This window comes from Hippocampus comes, unplaced genomic scaffold (assembly GCF_001891065.2).
Source record: "Hippocampus comes isolate QL1 unplaced genomic scaffold, H_comes_QL1_v1.1 scaffold144, whole genome shotgun sequence".
NCBI lineage: Eukaryota > Metazoa > Chordata > Actinopteri > Syngnathiformes > Syngnathidae > Hippocampus > Hippocampus comes.
Window position 1 is genome coordinate 523,790 of NW_017805782.1, and position 8,723 is coordinate 532,512.

Sequence of the window (8,723 nt, forward strand, 5' to 3'; positions counted from 1 at the left end):
GTGAGCCGAGTGTAACCGGAGCCGTCGTGACATCATATGTTTCATGCCCGTCACACGGGGACGGACGGCCTCATTTCCCGGGTGGCCGATTTGAAGTCGACGGTGCGTTGCTTTGCGTGAAAATCAAAATGCGATGACATGGATGCAAAATGCTTTCATAAGATGTTGTCAAAATCCCCAAAGACCCCAAAAATAAAGGTCTGGTTTCCAGTTGGCGACTGTACAACCGCGACTCTCTGAACGCCGGCCCAAAGACAAGTTTCTACTTGTGGAAACGGATCATCCCTCAAGACAATTCAAGCAACTCACTGACATGAGAAAAGGTTCAATGAAGTTTGTGAGTCCAAGTCAAACAATGGGCAGAACGACGACCGTTTTGTCAAAAATCTTGAGACTCACGATGACAAAAAGTCACGGTTCACTGCACAAAGATGGAAAAAGTCCCTTTTAAGGTTCTGACTGATGTCGACATCGCGACATTCGTGTACGCGCGACTACAAATGTGCCCTCATGAGGCCGCATGTCACGGCCAAAATGAATTGCATTTGCCTCACCCGGTAAACCCACCTCAACCTTCACGCTTGGTTTGCATATCGAGGCACCGACGATTCTCTCCCTCGATCCTCGTTGTTTGCGCAGGCAGTTCCCTCCCCTCGGCTCGGGCGCGAGACGTCACGTAAACGAGCTGTGAAAAGGGGCTTATGTTCCGCATTTAACGTGGCGCACGCTAAGTGGGGTGGGAGGGGGGGGCAGATTTTCCCTTACTCGCGTTGTGAACAAACACTTTGTGACATTTTGCCGCTTTGTTCTTGAGCTCTCTTTTCAACTGTTGAGGGCAGGTGTCCGCCCAAGTGACGAGTGCGTCAATAACGCATCGCAATGGGTGACATCATCGCTAAAGCGCCGGCATGGGTCGAATGCTCGGGAGGGATGGAGGGGGGTGGGGGGAGGCGGGGGTCACATGCTTGACACCACCTTTGGCCTTGTTTGTGCGACCCTCCTGCGGTTCCGTAGCGAAAGCAAACAATGGGCCAACTTTCACCCCCAACCCCCTTGCCCTAAAAAGGTGACTTCATTGGAAATGAATCCTTTGACTTTACTTTCAAAATGCTGTCGCTTTGTTTAGTATTGTTTTAAAATGACAAATAAAGGTTTTCGTATCTTATCTTGATACAAACTTGATGTATGCGTGATGTCTATGTGAACCCTTCGTTTGAGGCCACCATTAGATGTTTTTTTTTTTTTGGCAATCCATAGCCAAATATAATGACAATGTCTCTCAAGAGAGCCCAGACATCCACCAAGGCCTGACTCTTCTTACTGTTTACAAGGGTGGGTGGGGTGGGGAATTCTCAAGTGTGATATTTGCGTTAGCCGGTCGCTTCCTGGTACGTGCCAATACGATTGGCGTGAAAGGGACTATTGATGCAATGAAAGGGGTGAAAACAACATCCCTTCACCCAAGTAGACCCCATTTGAATGAATGGCCGATTCTATTTTAAGGGTTCAGGCTGGAGGTTAAGCCCAACACCGCCCATCCGCCCGAGGGGGTTTTCTCTTCTTCCTGAAGAGGTCCGCAGGTGTCCAGAAGGGGATTTTTGGGGCGGGCTGCTTTGAAGATGCCCCCGCCTCACTCAGAGAGCGAGAGGGTCAATATTTGTGCAGGAGACGCGCAGACCAGAGGAATGCAGACCAGACGGGGACAGAAATAGCAACACAAAGTCCCGCATTTAGGTGGCACCGCAACTCATGACATCACACAGGTCACACGCGCGCACACGCTTGCACTCACTCGTACAACACCGCAAGCTCTTTTACTCACTTGTCCTCATGTACACATCCATGCAATTGCTCTCGCGCACCTTTTTGAAATGGCAAAAAGCGCTACCGCGTTGTCCTCTCGTTCTTGCTGGTGATTGCGCGGCATGTCATCCAGTAAAGCTCGGTTCTGCCTGGCACGTTGAGGCACAACACTGGAGGTGCGCAACTCCAAATTCGGACTTGCTTCTCCTGCAACACACCCGCACCCACACAAATGAGCACTTTGATCTCAGTGGAACACCCAGAAGGTTTTTTTTTGGAGATACCTGGATGACAGCGAATATGACGACATTTTAATTAGCCTTGCTAATAGCGCGCGGCTAGGTCACATACGGCCTCGAGACCAAAGTGTCGATATCCGCAACGGCTCCTTGATGCGTGCCTAATGAGCCCATCGGCGTCACAGCGCCGCATACCGGGGGGAGGAGTGCGGGCGAAGGGCGAGTGGACGCCCCTTGACGGACGGGCCATCTGTCATCACCTCTCAGAGTGTGTTGGCCAAAACACGGCGTGGGTGCATCACGTGCGGGTGCACCTGTTTGTTGTCGCAGTCGAATCAAGTGACTTTCCAACAGAGGTGGGAAGTACACCTTGGCAGACTTTGCTTTCACGCAATATTGCCTTTTGTTTTTTTTCGTACATTTTTAGGGCTTGCCACGGCACATCGAGAGATGAGTGACCCCTAGTTCTGACTTCTTTGATATGCAAGCCGTCAAGACGATTTTTGGTCTTGACTTGGGAGCAAAAATCTGGGAGCCGAGCAAACGGTTAGTTTACGACCAAATGACGCCAAAAGAATTAAGTTACGTCTGCTAGCTTGATGCTAACTCCTAATGTAAAATTATTTGAACTTGGACCGCAAGGCACCACTGTACTCACTGGAATAGCGTGGGAAAGGAGATCAAACATGTTTTTGGTTTGGTTTCGTTCATTCAGACTGTATTCTGCCCAGCGACAAGCGGCTGCAAGTGACCACCAGTCTATCAAAAAAAAAAAAAAAGACTGGCCTTAGTTTTCCCTCGTATTCGGCCCATGTTACTGTACGTTGTTGACGGCCTGCCATTTCTTTCCATAAATACTTACACGCAATATGGCCTGTTCAATTATGAATACGCCGCAGCTCTTCCTCAGGCCGAGCATCCATCGAGAGCCGCGTCGCCCTCGACCGTGCGGCCAAGCGCTCTTCTCCAGTGTTGACATTCTCCCAAATGGCCCTCGGCGTGGCGTGGCGACCGCTTCTCATGTGAATCCGGAGCTCCTCGGAGACCGCAGGATTCTCCTGGAGGGCAGAGTTGAGTCGATAGACATCATTTTCGCTTTGCCCGCCTCACCTGATGTGAGAAATCTCCCACTCCGCGGTCGAGAAGCGCCATCAATTATTCAAGCGGCTCACATGCGGACTTTCGAGGTACTCCCGCTCAATCGCGCGCCGCTCGGCGAGAGCATTTGACATGCAGCGAGACCGGCAGGCCCCCCTCGTATCGAGGTTACTCGAGGTAACAAAAACAAACTAAAATTGTAATATTTGTCGAATGTATGTATATGCAAAACCAAACAGGAAATCGGCCATTTGGAATTTCTTTTCAATAAAAGCTGCTGGAAGCGGACGCAGATCACATCGATTCTAATGAATGCATTTTGAAACAATCCCCTCCCAAATGCGTATTTAATGCAGAAAGCCGGAGACAAAAAGCAAAAAGAGCGCCATCTTCTGGCACGAGCGGGGCAGTCTCCCTCCCTGCCCCTCGTGCCACATTTGAATTGACTTGCGTCTGCGTGCCAGCTGCGGGTGCGAGTGTTCTCGGCGGTGTAAAATCCAGGTCAAGTGAGATGACACAAACCCACACATGTAAGGGGGAAAGAAAAAGAAAACGAGTGAGCGCGGTTGATTTCGCAGCTCTTTCAACAGCGTTTGCACTCTTAAGCTCTTTGACGCCTCACGCTCTCCTTAAATCCCCGACACGGATCCGTCAAACGTGAACACTTTGTTCCCCACGTCTTTCCTGCGCTTGGCTTTCAAGCGGCTTGCCGGGTGGATTGTCCAAGGCTACTTGGTCCAGAGAGGCCGGAATGGGACCCTGGACTGGTTGCCTGCCAAGCCGAGGTTACGTACAGACAAACCAGTCACACCTCTGGACAATCTTAAGGTTTGTTTGGGTTTTTTTTTTTTTTGCTGTGTTAAATCCACTCGGTTTGAAACAATACGTTAGTATCATGTAGCATGCGGTGCCCTGAGATACGAGTTAAATTTGTTCTTGCATCTTTCCAACCGAACTGATCGGAAACGCAATGAATCCGTTGCGGCGCCGCTACACAGAAATTCTTTGTACCCTCGCGCTCCATGAAAATGCAATCACATGATAAAACGGCCGTTTCTGGTTACAAGAAAGCTCTTTTGCCCAGATACAGCCAAGTGTGTGTGAGCATGTGCCTATAAGTACGTGTGTGTGTGTGTGTGTGTGTGTGTGTGTGTGTGTGTGTGTGTGGCACAGCGGGTGGGGTGGCGGTGTGTGTAGGGGGGGCAACTTGTTTACAGCTCACGCACGCTGCACGGAGCCCTCTCGACAGGGGAAGAAAGACAGCAGCGGCGGAACTCGACGGGGCCAAAGTGCACCGGCGGATGGGATAAAAATACTGCCGGTGAGCGGCTTCAACAAGCCTTGCGGGCTTTCAAGCATCACTATCCGATGCCATCAGTCCGCTGCACTTAAAAGTAGGTTCAACCAAATCTCTGTAATATGCAAATCCACACACACACACACACACACACACACAACTTTGTGAACTATTGGATTTAACTTGGTAGACGTTATCTTGAAATAGCCCGCAGTTGCTACGCACCGACCATGTGCAATCCATTTTCCGAAAGGGAACATATGAGGGAAAAATGGATTTTGATACAAATAGATGTCGGTGAAATAAAACATCCAACTAACTCTTTTGTTAGTCCGCAACAGTGCAGCTCATTTTCATCATTAGCCGCACCCGGCGTATCCTCACCGATGATCCCTCACCACTAACTTTTGAAGCGATGACTACACTGTTTGCAGGTGCTATATCCACACGCTGTACTGCCCTGAACAAATAAACCACATTTGTTGATGTCATTTTATCCCTCCCACACGCATGAAATACACTTGATCAGTGTTCCTTCGTGCCTGTTCTCACTGTCACCTGGAGGAAATTCCAAATCCAAACAGGAGGCAACAAAGCTTCACAAAAGAGGCGACGACGGCGAGGCTGTGCGGTGAAGTCACCTTATGTGACTCGCTCCTCAGGGTGACCAACGCATCAAGGGACACGCTGCAAAAAAAGGAGCTCCGCAGCCTTGATTGGTCTCAGTGGGCCACGGTCAGCCGCGGATGGGTTGGCAGGGTGGGGGGCATAACGTACGCCGAAATGAAATGCTTTGCATTATGGAACATCCTGCACACGTCGACCCGCGACCTCTGGCACCATCCGCGGGAAAACGCTGCTTTGAAGCGGCAAAAACGAGGCGAGCGCAGCAGCGCGACGCCCACAGATTCAAACCCCCACAACGGAGCACATGACACCCACGCACGTTTAAAGAGTCTGGCGGGTTGCGGCGATGAGTGCCGTTGCGGCGAGGCGCGGGCGGGGCTTAGAAGCTGAAAAGAAAGAAATGGGGCGGGGCGAGTGTACAAGAATGACATCACCCGCCCTGAAATGTCACCATTATCTAAAGTCTTGGCTTAGCTGACTACAGGGGTGACATCATCGCTCCCGCAGGCCCCTCCCCAACGCGCTTTGTCTGAGGTGGGCCGTTTGTTTGTGCGCCAGCGAGAAGCGCGCACACATGCAGCGCGGCGGGTGAGCGAGCTCTTTCCATGGAGAGCGCACGTTTTGCCTCCGCGCCTTCTTTCCTGCCTCGACGGCTCACAAAAAAAAAAAAAAAAAAAAAAAAAAAACAGCTCTGGTGACCGTATAGCGTCGTCCCCCTTTCATGTCCCCCGCAGTTGATGAAAAGCTGACAAGCGCCAATCATTTTGATTTCGCTCTGCGCATGGGGTCGGCCAACATCTCAATGAGAAGCACCGTCATTCAAAAAGCGTGGAAACCAAAAAGACAGAAGCGACGACGACCCTGCTGCTCAACTCGTATGACCTCGATTTGTGTGGTTTTGAACTCATTGCACATTCTCAAAAAAAGAAAACTTCAGAAGCGATAACATTTCGTGTTTCGTGTAATCAATCCTCCATTACGAATAAGTCCTGCCAACAACGTAGCAGCCGTGGCTAACGTTGACTTGTTTACAGTGCTAATGGTAGCTTAGCATTGCTCATGCTGCTTTTTTTTCGCAGCTCGATTTATATTCTCGGTGACTATTTTTGGCAAGTACACGCCTTCATAATTGTATGCTATGAATGGCATTGTTGATTCTTTCTGGAGGGGGGTGGTGGTGGGGGGGGGGGCAACCACTTTTCCAGTGTACTCTCATTTGCGTCTGTATACGGAAGCTGTTGAATGGAATGCATAAGGAAGTTGTCGAGTTATCGCCGCAACTACTGTGTCAAAGTGCAAATCCCCACCCATAAGAGTGTCCGCCTTGGGGAAATCCCCATATATGGTGCGGACTATTATCACCGACAGCCAATTGGGCGCGGGTATTCAGCGGTGCACATCTGAGGGCTGTTTAGAATGTCACCCGACACACACCTGATGCGAGTCACAACCATAAAAGGTGAATTCAGTTTTACAGTCAACTTTAAAGCTGTGTGCCAAATAAACAAATGAGCGCGCAAGCACGCTTGGATTCTTAATTGGACACCTACCCCGTGTGAGAATCTTCTTTTAGTTTCCTCAAAGTGATGCGATCCAAACGTTTCCCATTTCTTGACAGCGAGAGAGGAGAAAGAGGCAATTTGTAATGCAAATAAATCAACAAACAAATCAAGAAATAAAAAAACTTCTGCTTGTGGTGTTTGGGTTATTTTTATTTTGAATGATGCAGTCTGACGTCACACACCTCTTCAGCCATGCGCATCGCCCAGCAGCTGGCGGTGGTTAAAAAAGCAGCCAAGCATGGCGGCCGTGTCATCAAGGCCCTTCGATACGTGTCCAAACAACCCCCGGGGGAACCGCTTCGCTCCACGGCAACGGGTTCAAGTCGACTATCTGAGCCTTGACCCCTCACGACTCCATTTTCAGGAGAAGCCTCTCACCTCGCTGATGTCACTGCAAAGGGGGGCAAATGTTTCAAAACATTTCTTGAAAGGTATGTGACACAACGTTAATTCAGAAGATGTGAGTCCCCGCCCCCTCCAGCGCTCAAAAGCTATCACAATTTTCACCCGGACATTTTGAAAACGTTCACCCGTTCTTTTCCTTACTGCTCCTCAATCCGGTTTACGGTGGGCCCTTTCACACCCTCGTGTCTTGCCGGCGCTCAATCCGGCGGTAACCGAATGGGCAAAGGTTGCTAACGTTTCCTTTCAAGAGAGATTTGGTGCGTCACGCTGCATCTCTTCGAATGAGGACAACTCTCCAAGGGGCATTTTCCGAGAGCAATGCAGCACATATTGCTCATGCCACGACCCGCCAAGGGCCGAGTTGAACCGGGCGGGCCTCACTCCGTCCGTCATACGATTTGAGGACACGCACAGTAAGGTGGAGTGGTGTTGGCTGAGGGTTTGGGATGTGGAAGATGAAAGCATTCCACCATGGCAGCCCTGGCAGCTTTCGGGTGGGGTCGGCGGTCGTTAAGGTGGGCCGGCTCGGGCGAGCGTGGCTTTTCTAACGCTGCATTCCGCCGCAGCAGTCCCCCTAAAAATAGCCGAGCTATGTCCCACCCAAAATGTCTCGTGGCGATAGTTACATGGTCAGCAGAACCATCAGTTGTTCTGCAGGGAGAGGGAGTGAGGGGGAGTGGGGGGGCATTCAAGCTGGTGGAAGAAAGCCTTACATGAGTGGCAATCTCAAAGCACCACTTGTCCATTGATTTAGTTTCGGGGCCCTCCTGTGGAAGGAGAGCAAATCGCAACTCAAGCTCAACAGCCGGGACGAGGTCAATTCAAGCATAAATGGAAAATTCGATCAAATGACCTGGTGTGACATCAACTGACATTGCGACATGGCAATGTATGGTTCAGAGATTCCCAATTTTTTTTTTCTTTTATGTGGGCATAGTTTTCGCGCTCCTGCTTGCTTGATGCGTCTCGCTAACACGAAACGGGAGACTATTGTCATGCATGACTTGGAGAACGTGCAACAATCAAGACTCTCTCGCTCGCAGTTCTCCGAATAAGAGGCAAGGTGCGCTCTCTTCAAACTGCTCGTCACTCCCAGTGTACAAAAGTGACTTCTCAAGTCCAAAACGTTTCACCGATATGGTGTCGCGGTCCACTCACCTGACGATGTGGATGTCGTTCGTTTCTATATGTTGCCCGCGACAGTTATGGGTGTCGTCCGCCTGACGCCCGAAGTCATCCGGGATGAGCTCCAACAAGGCCGGCCGGGATCCTATTCGGGATGAGCGGTGTTGACAAAGGATGGATGCATGGATGGATGTTTTCTTTCACCCAACAGGTCCGCTAGCTTAATGCTATTAGATGGTCTGAAATGCTACTAATTGGCTCCGCTGTTATGGCCATTCTGAACCTTCAAACCGCTGCTACTTTGGCACACACACGGAGCAGCAACACATAAAGTGAGCGCCTGAACAATATTCCCTAATACAATACGGGCAAGTTGCGCCGGTGCGTCGTGCTTAGTACACTGAAGGCGCCTCGGGACTTGCCTATAAAAAGAATGGGCGGAGGATCACTTGAATTCGTCTCCCAGCTTCACGTTTTGCATCAATATCCCGAGCCTTCTTTTAGTAACTGAAAAAGACTTTTGTTTTTAACGAGAGCAGCGGCGGCCTTGCCGCGAGTGTCGGAGCG

General features: G+C 50.3%; 1 long non-coding RNA gene across 1 annotated transcript in view; it reads right to left on the reverse strand.

The window, feature by feature from the left end:
- Positions 1 to 6,194: 6,194 nt before the first annotated feature.
- Positions 6,195 to 8,723, reverse strand: part of LOC109524921 (uncharacterized) — a 19,667-nt gene continuing 17,138 nt past the window's right edge. Inside the window, exons 3-5 of the long non-coding RNA XR_002170045.1 lie at positions 8,190 to 8,301; positions 6,809 to 7,017; positions 6,195 to 6,674 (exon numbers count right to left, since the gene is read on the reverse strand). This is a non-coding gene — a long non-coding RNA (uncharacterized LOC109524921). The remainder of the gene's footprint in view (positions 6,675 to 6,808; positions 7,018 to 8,189; positions 8,302 to 8,723) is intronic.